This window comes from Xenopus laevis, chromosome 2L, assembly GCF_017654675.1.
Source record: "Xenopus laevis strain J_2021 chromosome 2L, Xenopus_laevis_v10.1, whole genome shotgun sequence".
NCBI classification, from domain to species: Eukaryota; Metazoa; Chordata; class Amphibia; order Anura; family Pipidae; genus Xenopus; species Xenopus laevis.
The window spans coordinates 79,056,030-79,078,753 of NC_054373.1; the positions used below are offsets into that span (position 1 = coordinate 79,056,030).

Here is a 22,724-nt window from a genome sequence, read left to right on the forward strand (position 1 = left end):
GTAAAAAATTCAAAATTCATAAATTAGTAAAAAAAAATTGGCACAGAATCTTTGGTTACCAAAGCCGAAGATTCTAACACTCACAGTAAGTAGATTATTCAAGCCCCAGTATTCTACTTTATTGTTGTGTAACATCATTGAAAATGCCTTATGCTGCCGACCCTAACCCGCAAAAATTTTGCCACAGTAGGACTCTCATTCAACCAGTACCTGTGTCTTCCTGCTCTGTACGTTACTTCTGTGTAAACCTCTTGTACTTAACACAGGGAATCTTTGGGAGCAGAGAAGTGCAGCAAATTAGCCAAAGATAGGAAATGAGGAGTTCATTGTGGCTGAGGCTAAGACTAACCCCAAAAAGTTTTTCTAAGTATATTTATAGTAAAAAGATGCGGGTTGAGAGTGTTGCTCCTTTAAATAATGGAACCGGTATGGTTGTAACAGATACAGAAAAGGCAAATGTGCGAAATCAATTCTTTTCATTGGTGTATACAATAGAGTCTGAGTTCCTAGGGTCACTTCATAGCTGCACTGTTAACACAGTTCAATCTAGTCAGTGGCTGACTCAGGATAAAGCTTTAATAAAAATGAATTTATACAAGGTACCAGGGCCAGATGGTCTATTGGGCTTAATTAAGTTGTTTGCACATGGATAGGAAACTTGCTACAGGATCAGGTACAGAGGGTGGTTATTAATGGTACATTCTCTACTTGGAGTAGGGTTCTTAGTGGGGTCCCTCAGGGCTCCGTATTGGGTCCACTTTCATTTAACTTGTTCATCAATGACTTAGGGGACGGAATTGTAAGTAATGTATCAGTGTTTGCAGATGACACAAAACTATGCAGCCTAATTAATTCCATCCAGGATGCAGCATCCTTATAACAGGATCTTGACAAACTGACAATCTGGTCAGGTAAGTGGCAAATAAGATTCAAAGTTGATAAATGTAAAGTCATGCACCTGGGATGTAAAAATAGGACTGCACTAGGCATAATGGAAAAAGACCTTGGAGTCCTTGTAGATAATGGCTGTAGCAAGCAAAGCCAGTCAGCAGCATCAAGGGCAAATATGGTCTTGAGCTGCATTAAAAGGGGCATAGATTCATAGGAGGAGGGGGTCATTCTTCCACTGTATAGAGCAATGGTAGGGCCCCATCTAGAATATGCAGTACAGTTTTGGTCTCCAGCTCTCAAACAGGACATTATTGAATAAGAAAGGGTACAGAGAAAGGCAACTAAGATGGTAAATGGTATGGAAAATCTTAGCTATGACGAAAGACTGGCCAAGTTAAGATTATTCACACTGGAGAAGAGGTGCTTAAAGAAAAACGCAACCCTAAAGTTAAAAAACCCCTACCCCCCTACCCTACATAGACCCCCTCCCCCCCAGCCTAAGTGTTAGCCCGGGCAAATGCCCCTAAAGTTTTACTTACCCCTCAGTGCAGATTCAGGCATCGGAGCTCACAGGCGCCACCTTCTTCTCTTCGGAATAAGACTGTGTGGTGGTGCATGTGCAGTTGGAGCAATTGTCTGTTTTGCAACAACTGTGCATGAGCCAAAACTCACGAAAATTGCAGAAGCGGCTGAAGATGGTGTCCGTGAACGCTGATGCCTGAATCTGTACCGAGGGGTAAGTAAAACGTATGGGGCATTTGCCCGGGTAACACTTAGGCTGGGGGGGGGTCTGTGTAGGGTGGGGGTAGTGGTTTTTTAACTTTAGGGTTGAATTCTCCTTTAAGGGGTGATATGATAACTATGTATTAATATATAAGGGGATCATATAATAATCTCTAATGCTTTATTTACCAGTAGGTCTTTCCAGCTGACTCAAGGTCACCCATTCTGATTAGAAGAAAGGAGGTTCCGCCTACATATATGGAAAACTGTGATATGTAGTATTAATTGCATGAAGCAGTCTAGTCTCTTCAAGTATGCCACACTTTGGCCCTGTGACACACATGGTAATTAAAGTCCTCTTATCTGCCAGGATGTGTGGTCTAGCTGGGGGCACACAAAGGAAAATTTTGAATATACTATAAGAATAGGGCCAATAATCCATCTGATAGAATAGTTGTAATAAACTATGGTGAGATATTTGACACAAGGGCCAGTTCCAGCCATAGGGTGTATAATATTGCTGGGGATTATATGGTAACGGACTCTTAAAATATCTATTAATAAACACAAGTTCTAGTTAACTTTGGGGTTGGAAATATATATGATGCTTTGCATGCGCGTGAATACACAGGCTGCTTTGATACTTTTGCCAGGGCTGCTTTTTCCTCCCAGTCTGGCCCTGGCTTCAATAAGCAGAGGATGCTTTGCACACCAAAACAATATATTATATTAGTGTAGATAGTGTAAAACTGAGATTCTATTGTATTTATTTTGTAAAATGTGACAGAGTAAACAGTATGTCCCGACCTAATCCAAACCCGCCCTGGTTGCCTAGATTTCACCCCAAACCCACCCATTTCTGAATGAACCAGCACATCTCTAAAAACAGTACAAAATATAGCTTCAATCAGCAGAGGATGCTTTGGACACCAAAACAATATGTTAGATTAGTGTAAAACTTAGAAATCTTAAACCTTAATCTTAAAATTTTAGACCAATGTGCAGTCCACTCACATCTACTTTGCACTCCTTCACCCTGCAACTCTAGATGAAGTTAGCAAACTTCTAGCCAGCTCAAAACCCACCACCTGCTCCCTTGACCCCATACCCTCTCGCCTTCTCCACCCAATCTCTGATACACTCTCTCCTGCACTTACCCACCTATTCAATCTTTCACTCTCTACTGGTACCTTTCCATCATTATACAAACAAGCACTAATCACTCCTATCCTCAAAAAACCTTCCCTTGATCCTAGCTCTCCCACTAACTATCGACCGGTCTTCCATTCACCTCCAAATTACTAGAAAGGCTGGTTTACAAACGCCTGATCCAGCATCTCACTCACAACTCCCTCCTCGACCCCTTGCAATCTGGCTTCCGCCCATCACACTCGACTGAAACTGCACTCACCAAAGTAACCAATGATCTTCTATTGGCAAAGTCTAAAGATCATTATTACATTCTAATCCTTCTAGATCTCTCTGCAGCCTTTGACACAGTTGACCACACACTACTCCTTGACATTCTACACTCAGCTGGCATTCGGGACACTGCTCTTTCATGGTTTACATCTTATCTGTCTGACCGTTCCTTTAAAGTTTCCTTCTCTAACTCTACTTCTACTACTTTCCCACTCTCTGTTGGAGTTCCTCAAGGCTCTGTTCTTGGCCCCCTGCTGTTCTCGCAATATACAACTTCACTAGGACAACTCATTCAGTCATTTGGACTTCAGTATCACCTTTATGCTGATGACACCCAACTCTACTTGTCTACTCCTGATCTTTCTAATTCTGTCCTTTCCCAAGTCACAGACTGTCTCTCTGCTGTCTCCTCCTGGATGTCACAGCGCCACCTGAAACTGAACCTTTCTAAAACAGAACTAATTATATTTCCTCCAAGATCTTCCCCTGTCCCTCAGATATCACTCACCGTAAACAACACCACCTTTCATTCCACCACACAGGCACGCTGCCTAGGAGTCATCTTAGACTCTCATCTGTCTTTTTCACCACACATTCAAACACTTGCAAAATCTTGCCGTATTCAACTGCGCAACATTGCTCGAATACGACCATATCTCAGTTCAGAATCAACTAAAACACTGATTCAGTCTCTCATCATCTCCCGCCTTGATTACTGCAACTTACTCCTCACAGGTATTCCAACAAGTCACCTTTCACAACTCCAATCTGTTCTAAACGTGGCCGCTAGACTCATTCATCTAGCTCGCCGCTCAACATCAGCTGCTCCCATATGTATGTCCCTTCACTGGCTCCCAATCTCTTCTAGAATCAAATTCAAATTACTTACACTCACATTCAAGGCCCTTAATAATGAAACCCCTCCCTATATTTCATCTCTAATCTCCAAATACACTCCTTCACGAAACCTACGCTCTGCTTCTGATCTTCGCCTCACTTCTCCTCTGGTCACTTCTGCCCATTCTCGTCTACAAGACTTCTCTTGGGCTTCTGCTTTTTTCTGGAACTCTCTGCCACAAGCTGTCAGACTTTCTCCTTCCATCCAAACTTTTAAGCACTCCTTAAAGACCCATCTGTTTAAAGAGGCCTATTCGATGTACCTTAATTAATCATTGCTGTATCAAAAATGACAAAGTGTTTATATAATCCTAATGTCTCAATTGTACCCTAACCTTTTAGTTTGTAAACCCTATTGTACTCTGTAATCCTTGTCTGTTATCCACCATTTATTCCCTGTTTGCTATAACTGCAGTAAAGCACTGCGTATCTTGACAGCGCTATATAAATAAATGATGATGATGATGATGATAAAACTGAGATTCTATTGCATTTATCCTGTAAAATGTACATTGGAATCACAGAGAATGGGTAACGATGTGTACAATTTACACATTCTTTTCAAAGGATACAATTTCTAGTTGCCAATATTTAATATGCTGTTGTTCAATGCTATTCCTCTATGATCTTGCTCTGTGCAGTTATGCCTTTTTATGGCAATGTGTCTCTTACCCCCTTGAGTATATTCAGATATACTCATTCACTCTCCCATTTATCACTGACAAAAAAGGAAAATAAAAAGTCAAGCAACAAGCACATTTGTACTGTTTATTTTTATTTAAATGGGGCAGCTCTGCACAATAGTCTTACTTCTGGAATGAAGAGGTCAGGCCTTCTTCTTCAGGACAGCTTTAAAAATGTTTCAAAGGGGTTGTTTCAAACACTTTTTTTTCAGTTCTGTTGTTTTCAGATTGTTCAACAGAAATAAAACCTTTCCATGTTATATTTTTGACCGCTTTTCTAAAATTTAAGTTCATGGCGCAGATTTATCAAGGGTCAAATTGAATTTGAATTTCGAGCTATCTTTTGTGTACTTCGATTAGGGAGTTCAAGTTCGATTCGAAAAAAATTAAAAAATGCAAATATCTAAATTTATCATGTACGGGCTCTTTAAAAATTCAACTTTGAACATTCGCCATCTAAAACCTGCCGAATTGCTGTTTTAGCCTATGGGAGACCTCCTAGAACCTATCTGGAGTCAACTGGTGGACATTGAAAAATCAAAGTTTTTTTGGGGAAAATCGATTCTACTTCGATTTGAGCGATTCGAATAGGGACCTATTCGGCAAAAAATACTTAGACTTAACTTCGGTTGGTCCTTCTGAATACGAATTTCGAAGTTTTCATATTCCAAATTCAACCCTTGATAAATATGCCCCTAAATTTTAATGTTCGTGTCTGCTGTTTTAAGCTAGTAGCTCAGTAATCTAGGTACATACTCTGAACTGTTACAATTTGCTACATTAGTTTGTTAATTCTTTGCAGCATCTGTGGACTACTAACAACTATTGTATCAATTATAACAGTTGCCTTTAATAAAACTCAGGGATTCTGCTCAGCAGGGCCAAAGAAAAGAAATGTGTCAACTAATATATCAATTTAGATGACCCCCCTCCTAGAGCTTCATCAGAAATATAGTGATATATAAAGTAATATAAAGTGAGAAAATTTTTATTTAAACTTCAATATAAGGAAAACGGTCACAAATAGAATATAGAAAAGGAATAAAATCTTTATTCTGGTGAATTGAAAAAAAGTGTTGGAAGGTGAAAAACTTCCTTAAGTGTACCAGTGTTACTGTCCATATCATTTAAACTGATGCAAAGTGTGCTCTTCTGAAAAGGGGGCTGTTTCTCTAGCTAAGACCATAAAGACACTAATGATAAACAGTGGAGTGATAAGTACATAGGGTACATTTTAATGGAGTCAACATGGGACAGGATATCTTCTATTGAGACATTCTGCTTCTAGCAGCATGCTTCTCTTAGTCCAGTATGGCCTGAAACGTTGCCAGAACTAACTACTTTTTGAGCTAATAAATTATTTGATGCAATCAGAATAATGAATCAGTGTGCTAAAGCAATTTTGGACTCTCATATATTTGGTTATATGGGCCTGTTGACCGTTTGCACCTGAAACATTGTGTGGATTTAGTGGATGTGCATGACATACAGTAAAACACACACACAGGTTGTATCATACATCACTGGTATGCACTATTGCTAAGTGCCCAAATACAAAGAAAGGTTTGAAACAAAATTGATAGGACGCATTTACAGCTATTTATTTTCAATAGGCAAATCCAACCATGGAGACAAAAAAAAAAAAGGAGAGAGAGAGAGAGAGAGAGAGAGAGAGAGAGAGAGAGAGAGAGAGAGAGAGAGAGAGAGAGAGAGAGAGAGAGAGAGAGAGAGAGAGAGAGAGAGAGAGAGAGAGAGAGAGAGAGAGAGAGAGAGAGAGAGAGAGAGAGAGAGAGAGAGATATATATATATATATATATATATATATATATATATATACTGGCCAGATGAGTTTCATTGCTTACTGCATGGGTAATCAACCAGATTATTCTGAGATTTACAAAATATAAAATCTAGTCTCTTACTTTCTAATGTTCATCCAATCACCCTCCTTGGCAGAATGTCTGAACAGTACTTGACCTGACTATGTAGTGCCACAGTTTGGTTAATTTCTTTAAAGAAAAACATGGACTTGAGTCACATAGACTCATCCTTAGTTTTGGCCTTCTTTCTCCTAACTAACATCAACCCTAGAGTTAATAGTGTAACATCACAGTCTACATATCCAGTGGGCAGTCATCACTAGTTGGCACACAATCTGTCTAGAATGCAAGAAATAACTTGAGCCTTAGTTTGATTGTAAATTGCTGGGCAGTCATATCAGAAAAATTTTAATACACTTAAAGGGACAATGACTGCCCCAAGGTATGGATTACACTAAAAATATCATTAAAACCACCGCTACTTGAATATCAAAATGTGTTAAGTAACCAGTGGAGGAAATAAGTAAAGTAATAAAACAGTTGGATTTTTAAAGGGTGGATTTCTGTGCTAGTCTTGTTTAATCTACTTGCTGGCTATGGTTAAAATTGTCTTTTAAGCAGCAGAATGAGGAACAATTGGATAGTGTAAAAACCTGAACATATCTTTCATTCCTAATACCTCCTACTGAGCATTTTTCCACAAATTTAAACAAAATGCTATTGTCTTTGCTTTCATGAATAACTTTATCTGGTATTAAAAACAGAATAAAGAAATAGATGCAAGATTTGCAGTAACTTGTCGGGAACACAAAGGCATTTATGTATAATTTAAATTCGCCCTGTGTGCCAAAAGCAGACCCACTGCAAAAAGATTAAAAAAATAAATAAAAGTCAGTAGTAAGTGACACTGCTTTTACACAGCGCTTTACAAGCTAGAAACTCTTTTCTGTCTTAATTAGACATTGACTTCAAGGGATCAGTCTAGACCTAGAGGGGTGTAAACCAAAGACCTCATTTTTGTGCTTAAGGTTTGAAAACTCATCAGAACTAGGACAGCATTGGCTTGTTGATGGAGTTCTTGCCCCGATAGCCTGTATCCCTGTCATTTTGATCCAACCTTAAAGTGGGGAAAACCTTGCCAAAAAAACAGTTCTTTTACTGTATGGCCACCCCAGTCCGAGAAAAAAAAAAAAAAAAAACCTTTTGCGATATATTGTTTCCTAGATCTGTGTGTATGGTGTGTATCCTCATGCAAAGATTAGAGAGCTTTATAATGCACCATTTATTTCACTGCTTTTTTGACATTTACAGGTGTATGAATTTAAGCTGCCATACTGCATAACCCTATTCTCTATAATAAACATAACCACTTTTAAAAACCACTAGACAGTTATGCTCTAGTGAAGTCTATAAAGACTTGGTCGATGCTAAAAACATTGCAATTAACATGGGCCAATATAATTCTCAGGCTATGCATAGGCTATGGAGACTGCCTAAGGCAAAGTATGTAACATATTTCCCTTTCGGTTGGGAAAGCTATGCCATAGAATGTATAACTTCAGTTAAACAGAAGATAATCAGCAATTCTTAGATCCACAAACCAAAATACCACTGTTTATATAATAATAGGATTTAGAGCCCTCAATATGATTTACAAAAAGCCAACTTGTTCATTCTACTGCTCATGGGTCAGCCAAAGGATTTTGAAGAAACAAGAAGCGGAAGAAAAGTATGGCTCAGTGGTACTTGCTTAGAAGTACCCTGGGTTGGGGCCGTTTCCTGCTAAAAGGAGCACTGCTCGGGGTATCAGCTAAGTGATTACAATCAGTTAGGGGTGCTTAACTTTTGGCACCTCCAAGTGATCATGACTTTCCTTCTCCGTAAAGGTTTAACAGAAACCAAAAACATATAATCTATTATGTCAGCACAGTATATTCTATAATGTGCCATTGAAATGGTTAAACCATTGCATGATTAATATAAACAGAAAACAAAAATTTTAGCAAAACTAAGTGACTTAGTAAAACTTTCAAAATATTGTACAAATATTCTTACCTGCTTTCCTGATCATGTACACAGTTTTTCTAGTATTGCTGGTCTTGAACCCACTGCTAAACGTAATTGGTGTCTTATCTAAAAACATAATTAATACAAAATATTAATAATCAGTAAAATGTATTACACAGCACAAATATTTTAATCATATAGTATAATACAGAAATACTGCAAGATCTGTTGCTAGTATGGTGTTGCAAATAAATTAATATTTCCTGTAAAGCTATACAGGTATGGGATCCGTTATCCAGAACCCCTTTATCCCGAAAGCCAGGAAAGCGGTCTCCAAAAGACTCCATTTTATCCAAATAATCCACATTTTTAAAAATGATTTCCTTTTTTCTCTTTCTTAATCAAACAATACCTTGTACTTGATCCCAACTAAGATATAAATAATCCTTGTTGGAAGCAAAACAAACCTATTGGGTTTATGTAATGTTTACATGATTTTCTAGTAGACTGAATATCCAAATTACGGAAAGATCCATTATCCGGAAAACCCCCAAATCCCGAGCAGTCTGGATAACAGGTCCCATACCAGTGCTATAATTTTTAGAAACTGTTCATATTTTGATATTTTTTTCACATTTGTTGCATCATAATTCACTAGTGAGCCATATGATGTATATACAGAACTTTTATAATGTCTTAAGAGCTAGTATGGGCATTTCAATTCTTATCAATAACTCATTAAATATAGAAATGGAATGAATATTATAATTGTAGTGTGCTTATATATTCTAATTATAATGCATACATACTTTTTGCTCAATGTAAACTATATGCATTTGCCCTTCCCCCTATGCCTTCAGGTGCCAGATGCTATACCTCAAGCTCTGTTCCAACAAATGAACACCTTCTGTTCAATGAGCATAAAGATTAAAGTGCAGCAGCATACAGTCTGTGTGCACTGACAGGTATGGGATCAATCAGTAGGTGCAAACAGAACGGATTTCGGCATGGGAAAGCTAAATATGCATTTTTGTGCTGAAACCCACTCTATGTGCGCTATTAGGCTAATTCTTGTCAGTGCACAAAGAAAGAGGGATGCAAAGCAGAGGATTGACAGCAGAGAGATGACCCGTGTGCCAGTAGACATAGCTGTATGTCTTAAATGTCTTACTACTGCATGGCTCCATATGATATGATTTAATGAACTACTAATCTGATTGATCCTCCCCCCCCAAACACTCCAAAAACTATACAGGAAGGTTAATTTCATGTACAGCTCCATGTACATGTAGTGTCGTCCTGAGTGCAGCTACACAGAGCAGAGTTCAGCCCCCTCCAAAAAAAAAAAAAAAAAAAATCACAAAAGCATGCATTTTCTGATCTGCAGTCGCACTCAGGCCTTCTCTCTGAATGCAGCTACAGAGTTGTGAAAGAGAGCACTTCTCTCTGCTTGCCTACTAAATGCAGGCTGCTGCAGTTCAATAATATTAACTTAGAAAGTATTACAGCAACCTATTGCCTTAATACAAATAAATTAAAACTCATCAGTTGGCTTTTAGGCTAATGCAACACAGCGGCTGATCCACTTCTCTCTGTCCACTAATTTAGGCGGAGAGCAGCAGACCTGTGTGTGTGACTTTGGCCTTAAAGGGGTGGTTCACCTTTAAAAGGATACTATCATGGGAAAAAAGCGTTTTTCAAAATGTATCAGTTAATAGTGCTGCTCCCGCAGAATTCTGCACTGAAATCCGCTTCTCAAAAGTGCAAACATATTTTTTAATATTTAATTTTGAAATGTGACATGTTGTCATATTGACATATTGTCAGTTTCCCAGCTGCCCCAGTTATGTGACTTGTGCTCTGATAAACTTCAGTCACTCTTTACTGCCGTACTGCAAGTTGGAGTGATTAAACCCCTTCCATTTGCCCCCCAGAACAGCACTCAATTGTAAAATCCAGGTCCCACTGCGACACATTCAGTTACATTGAGTAAGAGAAACAATAGTCTGCTAGAAAGCAGTTCCATCCTAAAGTGTTGGCTGTTTCTGAAAGCACATGACCAGGTAAAATTACTTGAGATGGATGCTACACACCAATATTACAACTAAAAAAATACACATGCTGGTTCAGGAATGAGATGTTATATGGTACAGTGATTATTTGCAATGTAAACAGTGTAATTTAGAAATAAAAACTACATCATAAAAATCATAAAAGAATCCCTTTAAGTTAACTTTTAGTATGTTATAGAATTTCTAATTTTAAGCAACTTTTCAATTGGCCTTCATTTTCTCTTTTATAGTTTTTGAATTATTAGCCTTCTTCCTCGGACTCTTACCAGTTTTCAAATTTAAAAACAAATGCTCTGCAAATTTATACTACTTTTTATTACTCATCTTTCTATTCAAGTCATCTCCTATTCTTACTTTAGTCTCTTATTCATATCAATGCATTGTTGCTAGGTTAATTTGCTAATTGTCTCAGAATATCACTGCATCATAATAAAAGCTAATTTAAAGGTGAACAACCCCTTTAAGGCCAAACAACCAAACTGACTGCTTCACCCCACTCTGGTGTCTGCGCTAACCGGCACTGCTTTGGCATGTGTGCACATGGAGCAGACTTCAGCGGGTTCAGTACCAAAATATGCTTCAATTGTGTGCACACAGGCCGACGCAGTTCCTGTTAGTGTAAACACTGGAGTGGGCCAATTCTTGTAGGGAGGGATTTAGAAATGTTAAAGACCATACAATGAGACTTTTAAGAGTATAATCTTAAAGATTGTTCAGGCAGCCAAACTCACCAAACAGGTGGCAAGCTTGTATAGGATTTTTAAGGTCTTTGACAAATTGTGGCAAACAACAGTGCTTTAAACTATTCCTTCCCTCTAACAATTCATATAGATGGTACTAACACAGGCAGGGGAGTGCCTGTAACAAAATATACAACAGGGGGAAATATATAATTGTCAGTTGTTCCCATGAAATGCAAAGAGCTGGTATGTGAACGTAAATGTATACCAGCTGTAGGCATGATAAAATACTACAGTTTGTAAGGCCTTATGTTTTCCAACTGGTGGAAAGCTAGTGGAGAGGTGACAAATTTGTTAACGTCCTGCCTTATAGGTCAATCAGGCTGTTGCTGGGAGAGAGTGTTACAACTTGATCCAAGAATGGCTCAAAGAAGGTGTGGGCAGAACGGTTGTAAACAAAGCATCAGACTTGCAATTAATAAAAGGATGCAGGGACAGCCAGGAGATTTTGAGGGCCTCAGCTGAATATAAATAACCTAGAAAGTGTTACAGCAACTTTATGCCTTAGTACAAATAAATTAAAACTTGGCTGAATCTTTAGTTTACCTTTAGGCTAATGCCACACAAAGGCTGATTCTCGGCCTGTAGATTAACGTCGGCTGAGAATTAGGAAAATGCAGTGGATTTCAGCACCAAAATGCTCGTGCATTTTGGCAATGAAATCCGCACCATGTTCCTGCACCCAGGCCTGCGCAGTGGTGCTATGTTAGGAAAAGGCTGGTGACAGGCAGAGGAGCTAATTCTCAACCTATGTTTATCTGCATGCTGAGAATCACACCGTGTGACATTAACCTAAGATTCTGGTTTAAAGGAAAGGAGTATGTGAAATACTACATTTAAGGACAAGTAACATAAAAACATTTTTTTAAAAAAAAAAAAATTGGTTTCTACATAACGAAAAAAAACCCCACCAAGACACAATTAAACTTTAAGTTTGCAGTCTTTATTAAAAAATAACTTACCCATTATCCGCTTGTGCTCCTCTTCAGAAATGGCGACGACGATCCATCGTGCGGAGCTCATTTTCTCCTCCCTGCCTTCTATAGGCGAAAGCCAGGGAGAAGAAATTGTGTGCCGCAGGATAGATCATCGCCCTGTCGCCGTTTCTGAAGAGGAGCACAAGGGGAGAAACTGTAAGTTATTTCTTAATAAAGGCTTTGCTAATATAAAGTTACATGTGTCTTCGGATTTTTTTTCCGTTAAGTACAAATTTTTTTCTGTTACTGGTCCTTTAAGGACTCAAGTTCCAGAGGAAATCTGTATTAAGTCTGTATACAGATTCCCAGCGTTGCAATTTGTATAGCATTTTCATTGTTTCTTGTAAACTATGACAAATAGTACAATGTCAAACTATACATCCACTTTAACAGGCTATAAACACAGCACACTTTCATGTGCAGACTGATTGCCAGATGCAGACAGTGTAGTTATTATAACGCAAAGTTGCAATATGTGTTTATAAAATAAACTTCACAACAAATGCAACATACCATGTACTATGTATGCATTTCTAAATGGAACAATGTAAAAACATTCCTTCATCTAAATCTTTAAAGTACTATAGATCATTGAGTCTACTACACTGACAAGAAAGTATCAGGTTGCCAATGTTGCCAACACTACAGTTCCTAACTCTTTGCAAACCTATGGTACAACAGGTAGACATGGCTTTTGGAAAGGTTTAAAAATGTGACCATTACAGCAATGATGCAATTTTTTTTTTACAAGTCTGCAGGATTTATTAGCTATGGTAATCTTGAAGATGAATTATCTTCCATAAACTCCTTTGCTCTCATTAACTACTTTTGCACTGATTAGCTAATTTGTAGTTGTAAATGATCACCACTAGGGATGGGCAAATTTGATGCCGGCAAAATGTCGCAGACAGCCATTAAAGTCTATGGGCGTCAAAAAATTTTTAGACACGCGTCTTTTTTTTTTACGCACGCCGCCATACAAGTCTATGGGTGTCATTTCCACGGCGTAACAAGGCGAAAAAAATTGCCCATCCTAAATCACCACATCTAATTATGTGGAATCCTTAGCTTTTATTAGTCCTGTAATCACCTTTCAAAGGAACATAATGTTGGGTCCAGGTAAGGAATAGAAAAATAATGTTCTATCCCTAACCACTGCAATACAAAATGCTGTTCAAATCTTCCTGAAATTGGACAGACCTTGATTTCAAAAATGTCATAGTATAGATTCATAAGTGAAAAAAGAATTGCACACAATGGTAATGTTGTTCAGTGACCACTGAAGTCATGTAAATGCTCAAGGTCAGTTGCCCCCTTACTCAATGCAACAACCCACATACAGACCAAGTCATTTACTTATTCTTTACTTATATAGCGCCAACATACTCTGCAGTGCTTTCCGGTGATTATACACATCAGTTCCTGTTCCATTCACAAACAGACACACACTATGGTTATTTTATCAGGAACCAATTAACCTGCCTGTATGTTTTTGAAATGTGGGAGGAAATCTATGCAGGTATAGGGAAACATAGCATGCACAGCAACACACTTAACAAAAAAATGTAAAAAAAAAATGTAAACCACTACACTAGGCAAATCCATAATGGAAAAGGACATTGGAGTCCTTGTAGATAATAAACTTGGCTGTAGCAAGCAATGCCATTCAGCAGAATCAAGGGCAAATAAGGTCTTGAGCTGTTTTAATTGTTGTTGTTCATGCTGGAGAAGAGGCGCTTAAAGGAGAATACAACCCTTAACTAAAAAAAACTCTACCACCCTACCCTATGCAGACCCTCTCTTCTTGCAGAAATACCGGAAGAAGACCTGGAAGATGGCTGCCGTGAAATGTGATCACCGAATCTGCACCGGGGGGGGGGGGAGGCAGCTTGGCAAAGGAGGGGAGGTCTACATAGGGTAGGGTTTTTTTTAGTTAAGGGTTGAATTCTCCTTCAAGAGGTGATATGATAACGGTGTATAAATATATAAGGGAATCATATAATAATCTCTCAAATTCTTTATTTACCAGTACGTCCTTCCAGCTGACCCATGGGCACCCATTCCGATTAGAAGAAAGGAGGTTCCGCCTAAATATTCGGAAGGGGTTTTTTACAGTAAGAGCTGTGGGAATTCTCTCACTGTACAGGTGGATACATTAGATTACTTTAAGAAGCGGTTGGATGGCTTTTTAGCAAGTGAGGGAATACAGGGTTATGGAAGATAGCTCACAGTACAAGTTGATCCAAGGGCTGTCCAAAAGATTGAGCTTGATGGATGTGTGTATTTTTTCAACCTAACTTACTATGTTATATATTTTGCAGGCGCAGATCAAGCATAGATGCCAAGTATGCAACAAAACCTTTGCTATACACTCACCTGCTTTTGGGAATGTTTTATAGCAACAGCATAATAAATGGATAAAAATGTTTTAGAGGGCTCATATTCATATCAATATGGTTTACTCTTGTAAGTGCCCTGGTCAAATATTCTGCACGGCATCAGTGAAGATGTATTCCTATAAACACTGGAGTGTATCTGTAGCGGAATCCTTTAATAACAGAGGATTATCTGCAAAATCAGGGCAATAACCAATACAAGCTCAGTTATACTATACTTCAATACAGTTTTACAGTCAACTAGTCATGCTAGTCAACTTAACAGTGATCAAAGACCAATTGAAGAACGAAATGACAAAAACCAATACAACACGGGTGCCACAACTTTCTAAATTTCTCACACACAAGGACATACAGTATCATATCCAACACAATGAAAAAATAACTGAAAGCAAAGGCTGACCAGAACACTGGTTGCAAAACGTCTCCTTTTGATTAGCTAAGATTCATTATCTAAGGTGAAAATTTACTTTTTATGGAAGTTTATGTCCCCTTTAAAGCAAAAGTAAAAAGTTCCTTTTGTGCGAGACTCGCACACCTGAATGCTCTGTGTGCTAAATCTTCATATAACCCCCAAATTATACCCTAATATCAGCTTTAAACTGTTGCTGGGTGTGTTTACTAAGTAGCGCTATCCAATTAAATATCTCATACATAAAAACTTTGGCAGTTATTTAACCACTAGCATAACATTTATGACCTTGGCAGTAAAAGTTCAGCCACAGATGTTACAAACTTTACAACCTGTAGCAGTTCCTCCTCCTTTAAAAGCTTCTGCACTATGTACTGAGCTCTTGCCTATGATTAACTGCTAGGTATAGCATCCTGCAGTGTTACCTACAATAAACCTTCATTTATTTCACAAATCTTATATGGGGGTTGACTTTCTGGAGTTCCTAACTGTTAACATTTTGGTCCATTGGTTCTTCTTTTTTGTAGGCTCAGGGCTCCCATAATATAAATCCTTTGCTTTTTCTATTTGGAATAGTCATAATTTGTAGTTTTGCAATTATATATAAAAGCAGGAATCTCCATAAAACTACTAACACTTGGTTCTTGAGACATAACATTTTCCAAATCGGTTATCTTAGAGATAACATGGATCCATTATATAAACAGAGATTATAATCACTGGGGGTGCCTAATTAAATGGTATTCCCCAGTTCCTTCTCCTTTAAAGCTACAGTGCCGCATGGAAATAAAAATATACATACCCCTTTGTGGCAAAACAATCCTATTGGTTCATTTCTAAATGTTTTTAGTAGCTTTAAAGCAGACCTGTTACCCAGATATAAAAAGCTTGGTAATAAAAAGTCCTTTTCAAATTAAACATGAATCCCATATTATTTAATTAAAACATGCATACCTGTAATAAAAATCCTTGCCTTAATAACAATGTTCACATCATGCTGGCTGCTGCTTGCTGAGATTGTGAATTCCAAGATTGAAGATGTAAATGTTTTAGATAGAATAAGATTTTTTTTCCTTGAATAACACAACAGAAAAGGATTTGGAATTATTTCTTAGGGTGACAGGTACCCTTTAAGGCTTGGTGTTCAACATTACAGAAAGAAAAAACCCCAGGTCCATGGCTGTCTAATTTATGCCATGTATGTCAATTATCAACTGCACGATCAGTGACTGAATGATAATGCCATCTCTTAAACCTTAAGTTAATGCACCCCTTGTTGTAAAATAGAAGGATTCAGGTATGTGATCCATTATGCAGAAAACGTCAAATTACAGAAAGCCAGTATCCCATAGACTCTACTTTATCCAAATGTTTTATTTTTTTTTTCCTTTTTCTCGGTTATAATAAAACAGAAAGTTGTACTTGCAAACAAATATATAATTAATCCTTAATGCAAAACCAGTCTATTGGGTTTATTTAATGTTTACATAATTTTCTAGTAGACTTAAGGTATGAAGATCCAAATTACAGAAAGATCCCCTGGAAAACCTCAGGTCCGAAGCATTCTGGATAACAGGCCCCATACCTCTACCTGTCACAGAGGAGTTCCATGACCATATAAAGGCACAAGGCTGAAAGCTAAATGCTTTTATACAGGTCATAGTACAACAGGTTAATACAAAAGTTTCACTGAGTCATGTAACACAAACAGTATGGTTTATAACTGATGATTTTTCTAAATGATGATGATTTTTTTATATAAGTACCACCTCTTGTAAAATATAAGGATATTATAAGTTATCGAGGAGTTTCATGACCATATATATTCTAATATCCTCATATTTTGCAACTGGGGGTACTTTATTTATTATAATACACAAATTTCAGTGAGTCATGTGACAGAAATGACATCAGAACTCACCGTTTATAACTGATGACATCAGAACTTATATACTTATAAGGATATAATTTACAAGATATTCATAGCTTTAATACACAAAAGCCATGAATATCTTGTAAATGATATCCTTATCAATGGTGAGTTCTGATGTCATCAGTTATAAACGGTGAGTTCTGATGTCATTTCTGTCACATGAATCACTGAAACTTGTATATTATAATAAATAAAGTACCCCCAGTTGCAAAATATGAGGATATTAGAAGTTACCTCGGAGTTCCATGACCTGTATAAAAACACTCAGCCTTCGGCCTCGTGTTTTTATATGGTCATGAAACTCCTCGGTAACTTATAATATCCTTATAATTTACAAGACGGGTTAACCCCCCCACACACACACTTTATAAAAAGCTATTGATTGTCAGGCCCCCTTATAAGTTAAAAAAAAACTGTGGTGCCAGGGCCCCCCATAAAAAATTTTTTAAAAAAATTGGTGGTCAGGGCCCCCCTACAAGTTTAAAAAAAAACATTTTCGACCAGAGCCCCCCATAAAAGTTTTTTTTTTAAAAAAAAGCATTGGTTATCAGGGGCCCACCTGTAAGTGAAAAAAAAAATTGGCCAGATCCCCCCAAATTTTTTAAAAAATTGCTTGCCAGGGTTTAGTGTCTAAAGGGGGACCCGACCATGCTTCACCGGGCCCCCCTGCTTTCATCGTGCTGCACAGCAGCTCTGTGCACAGAAGATTTTCTCCTTTTTCCTGTACCCTCATGGTCCTCTTAAAATAAGTCCCAGTAAAGCTGTACAGGGATTGGATAAGGGGATCCAATCCCAATGCAGATTTACCTGGACTTATTCTTAAAGGACCAATGAGGTTACAGGAAATCTTAATAGGAGAAAATCTTCCATGCACAGAGCTGCTGGTTAATCAAGTAAGTGAAGCATGGCCGGGCCCCCTTTAGACACTAAATCTTGCGGGCCCGGGACAACTGTCCCCCCCCTGATGGCGGCCCTGGCTGTGTACATAGCCGAACACCAAGTTCAGGGCCATGATAATGCATTAAGGTGATACACGCAATATGACACCTCCCAGAGTTTTTTGTATTCAAAGCTCTGTTCCCTTTTTCACTTGTTTTATTTTAATACTCCTGTCTTTCTACATCTTGGGTGCTCTCTCCTCAGCTGCTACTCTCTTACTTTCTACTGTCAATTTGTCACCCTTGATTTTTTGTATTCCTCATCACCAGATCTGCCTTCTACCCCTTCCTCTCTGTGTTCTCAACTGTCTTTTTCCCTCATCTTCCCCATTCTGATTCCTACCGCTTTTGGATTCTTTCCCAACTTCTCCAACCTGCCCTACCGTTTCCTTCACATCTCCTCACCAATTTCTAATTCTGTTTTTATTGTCATTATGCTTTACTTATATAGTAACATAATGTTTACGCAGTGCATTATAAATGATCATTAACATCAGCCATGCCCCAATCAAGTTTACAGTTTGTCATTACAGAATTTAATCTGTAGCCTTTTAATTTCTCAGTGTGTTTTTCGGCTACGGGAGGAAACTGGAGTATCTTAATTAAACCCATGCAGACACAGGGAAAAACACTTAGGCCTTACAAACAGTATCCAGATCTAAAGTCAGGACCCCAGGATTGCGAACAGATGAGCCACTGTGTTTTTTTCAACTACGCCCCATCCCCATTCTATGTTTATTCCTTGATTATGCTCCCCACCTTATGTCTCTCTCTCTCTATTTGTTAAGCTGTCTTATTTATTGTTCTGCTCTATTTTGTATGTCCTTGTCCATAATTTTCTTCTTCCAACCCTCATTCCCAGGTGTTCTTGCATTCTCTTAAATTAATTTGCTCTTTCTTTACAGATTTATATACTGAATTTGTGTCAGTGTTACTTGTTGCACTAAGCATTTCTTTATCAGTAGCATCCTGCCATACTGCACCAACTGAGCAGTATGGCAGGATGTGACTACTGGTTTCACTATTTAAACTTTGTGTACACAATCCACTACCACCTAGCGACACCATTTATGATATAAAAAGCCCCCAAATAAGGCGGAAAAAGTATCAGGCAAGCAAACTCGGCAAATATGGCAGAAGCATAAGATCATCAGCATGATCTAACAAACACCCTGATTCAAATGTGTGGTGCTGCAGCATTAAGGTCCCTGTCAGTGGGAACAAATGTGTGAGTAGGGGAAAGGGTACCTCGAGGGGGAAAAAAATGCTAGGTGCAATTAGTGATAGGGGGTGGCAGGCAAAGTTAAGCAAATAAAAAATACAAAAACCCCTGTCTGAATAATATATTTACACAGAGAAAGCTGGTGCTGCTGCTGAGCATCATCCCAAGCAAAATTGTCACATGGACAGCATAAAGGAGAAGGAAAGTCATTTAGCACTTGGGGGTGCCAAATGTTAGGAACTCTCAAGTGAATGTATTGACTTATCTGAAACCCTGGGCCGGTGCTCCTATCAGCAGAAAACTACACCAGCCAGGGTTATTCCAGCGGGCACCACAGAGTGCTATTCCGGCTTCTTCTTTCATCAGATTTACTGGGGCAGACGCAAGCGCAGTAAAATGATAAAGCCAACTTTTTAGTTTAAGTTTGGCTTTGCACTCGAATGCACATGCGCAAGAAAAAAGAAGAAGCTGGAAGAAGAACGCTCCATGGTGCTCGCTGGTATAACCCCGGGCTGATAGGAGCACCGGCCGGGGTTTTAGGTAAGTAAATACATTCACTTGGGGGTGCCTAACGTTTGGCACCCCCAAGTGCTAAACGACTTTCCTTCTCCTTTAAAGAACTTCAATATGTCTTTGAGGACCACATAAATGCTGCAGATTTCCACTTTGAATGCCCTACAAAACTTTTCATTTGCAATTGCTGGGCAGTGCAATTCATATAAATAGATTTAAATGATCATATTTTGGTTTTACCAGGCCATTAAGTATGATCAATTGCTGAACAGTGTAACATTTTGGTGTTACCAGGCCATTTAGTATGATTTAAAACATTTCAATAACACTTTTTACTATTGGTCTTGTTTTTTTTGTTTATTAAGTATTTTAAAATACAGGTATGGGACCCGTTATCCAGAATGCATGGGACCCATTATCCAGAATGCATGGGTTTGGCTTAGCAGATTTGGATCTTCATACCTTAAGTTTACTAAAAAAAATCATTTAAACATTAAATAAACCCATTAGGTTGGTTTTGCTTCCAATAAGGATTAATTATATCTTAGTTTAGATCAAGTACAAGGTACTGTTTTTATTACTACAGAGAAAAGGGAAATAATTTTTTAAAAATTTGGATTGTTTGGATAAAATGGAGTCCATGGGAGACAGCCTTTGAACTACAGGTATTAGAGCTATTATCCAGAATGCTTAGGACCTGAGGTTTTCTGGATCTTTCCATAATTTGGATTTCCATACCTGGAATCTGCAAAAATAATTTAAATGTGTAATAAATGCAAAAAGATTTTTTTGCCACCAACATTCAATTTCAGCAGCTTATTACAAAAAAAAAGGAAATACATTTTAAAAATTAAAAAAAAATAGTTAAAATTGACTTTCAGGGTAACAGGTTTCCAGATAAGGGGTCCCATGCCTTTATTTGCTGGGCATACTAAACTCAGCAACAAAGCAATTGTTTGAATGCCAGAATGTAACTACGAAAATTAAGTATGAAAAGATAGAAAGATACTGAATTTAAAACCTGTTTGAACCACATGGCACTTTAACAGACTAATAAACCCAAAGTTTCCAGCAGAATCATGCTTTCATGAAGGGAATATTGAGTACTAAGCTGTGATATCTTTGGCTAAAAGCACACAGGGACTTTTTCCAAAGTTCTCTAAACCACATCAGACTCCCCTCATTCAAGCAATAGTGAGCATTTTTGAACAAAGGCATCAAAATGGAAAATAAAACAAAACAAAACAAATTGTTATCCTATATAATTAATTTTTAGAAAGAGGTTAAACAAAATAAATATAATAAATTCAGCCCTACCCTACCCAAAAGGAAAGTCTCCAACACTAATAAACAAATTTTGTGGTCCAAGTAATGCCTTCCGTTTTAAATCATCATGAATAGCGACTTTGCACCTGCAACTCTGTAGAAGTTGTAAATTGTTGCTGCAAAATAATATTTGGCCTAGTGAGTGATCAAGCTATAAAACAAAATGAAATGCAAACAAAGCCATAAAAGAAGAACACTGCTATCCCTTACTGAGGTCCTGGGTTTGATACTGACCACAGAACTACCTGCAAGTTGTTTAGTGTTCTCCACATATCAGTATGGATTTCCTCTGGTAACATTGATTTCTTCTCACAATCAAACCATCCCGCTCTATATGAACAGCCCATAACATTACAACTCATCCCAAGAAAAAAAAAAAAAATTAAACAAGCAAACTAATATTGAATGTTAACTTTTCTAGCTTCAGGGCTTCCCAAAGCTGTCTTTTGTAACAGAACAGAGAAAATGTGAATGCTCACTCACAAGCACCACATGTTGATTTAAAAAAAAACAAAAAAACTTGTGGTCCTGTCCACACCCTTATTATGGTGCCATGTGCCAAATCACTCCTATTTTGCTTTGCACATGTAATATGTTGATTATGGAAAATGTATGAAGTTGAATCCTATACAGAAAACCAAATTGGTGCTTGCTACAATACGTGATTACATTCATCATGTTCTTTCTGTAGGGTAGTGGCTCATGAGCAACATGTTGCACACCAACCCCTTGGATGTTGCTCCCAGTGGCCTCAAAGCAGGTGCTTGTTTCTGAATTCCTCTGCCAAACAGAGCCTCCTGTAGGCTGCCAGTACATATAGGGGCTACCAAATAACCAATTACAACCATTTATAGCACCCCCTGAAACTATTTTCATGCCCCCCCAACTCACTTTAAACTGTATTTGACTATTGTGGCACATGGGGGGAAAAAAAGGTTTGAGACCATCTCTGTAGGGTGTTCTCAGTGTCCCCACACTTAGGGTTAGTTCACACGAGGAGATTCTGGGAGATTTTATCGCCTGGCGACTAAACGCCTCTTCTTCTGGGCGACAATTTCCCTGAACTGCCTCCTCGTGTCTTCCCATCCGTTATTATGAAAGTCAACTGCGCTAAAGCAAACGTGGCGCTGCGTTTCCGAAGTCGCTTGAAGTTTCCTTCTGAAAACGCAGCTATGCATGTGCTTTAGCGCAGGCGACTTTTCGTTATAGCGGATGGGAAGACACGAGGAGGCAGTTCGGGGAGATTGTCGCCCAAAAGAAGAGGCGATTAGTCGCCAGGCAACAAAATCTGCCTGAATATCCTCGTGTGAACTAACCCTTACAGGGGCAACTACATCATCAAAAACACAATCATTCACAAAAGTCTTATACAAATATGGAATCTGGGGACCCCTGTACCTTATTGTACAGTAATGTACTAGTGATCAGGCACCTTAATTCCTGTTTCCCAGTGATTGCTGCCCTGTACATTGATAGGGTGCAAATCCTACCAAAAAATAAAAAGGAACTCCAGTGTCAAAACTTGAATATCTGTCAGCGAGTTCGCAAAACACACCCAGCTACAGTCGAGGTCCTGCATCAGATGTGCAAAGTGTAGGGACAGGAACTCGCTGGTCACCAATCGCTGACTTCAAACGGCAGTATAACATGACAAGCAGTCACGGAACACAGTACACCCCACATGCACAAGTCTAACGATAGTAACAGGCTAAACCCCGTGTGTATGAGTCACAGACTTGCCGTGAAGTCAAT

At 38.4% G+C, this 22,724-nt stretch overlaps 1 protein-coding gene across 1 annotated transcript in view; it reads right to left on the bottom strand.

The window, feature by feature from the left end:
- Positions 1-22,724, bottom strand: part of rap1a.L (RAP1A, member of RAS oncogene family L homeolog) — a 36,239-nt gene that overhangs the window by 13,099 nt on the left and 416 nt on the right. The window contains 1 exon segment of the mRNA NM_001096755.1: positions 8,492-8,569. The gene's annotated coding sequence lies outside the window, so the exon portion shown is untranslated.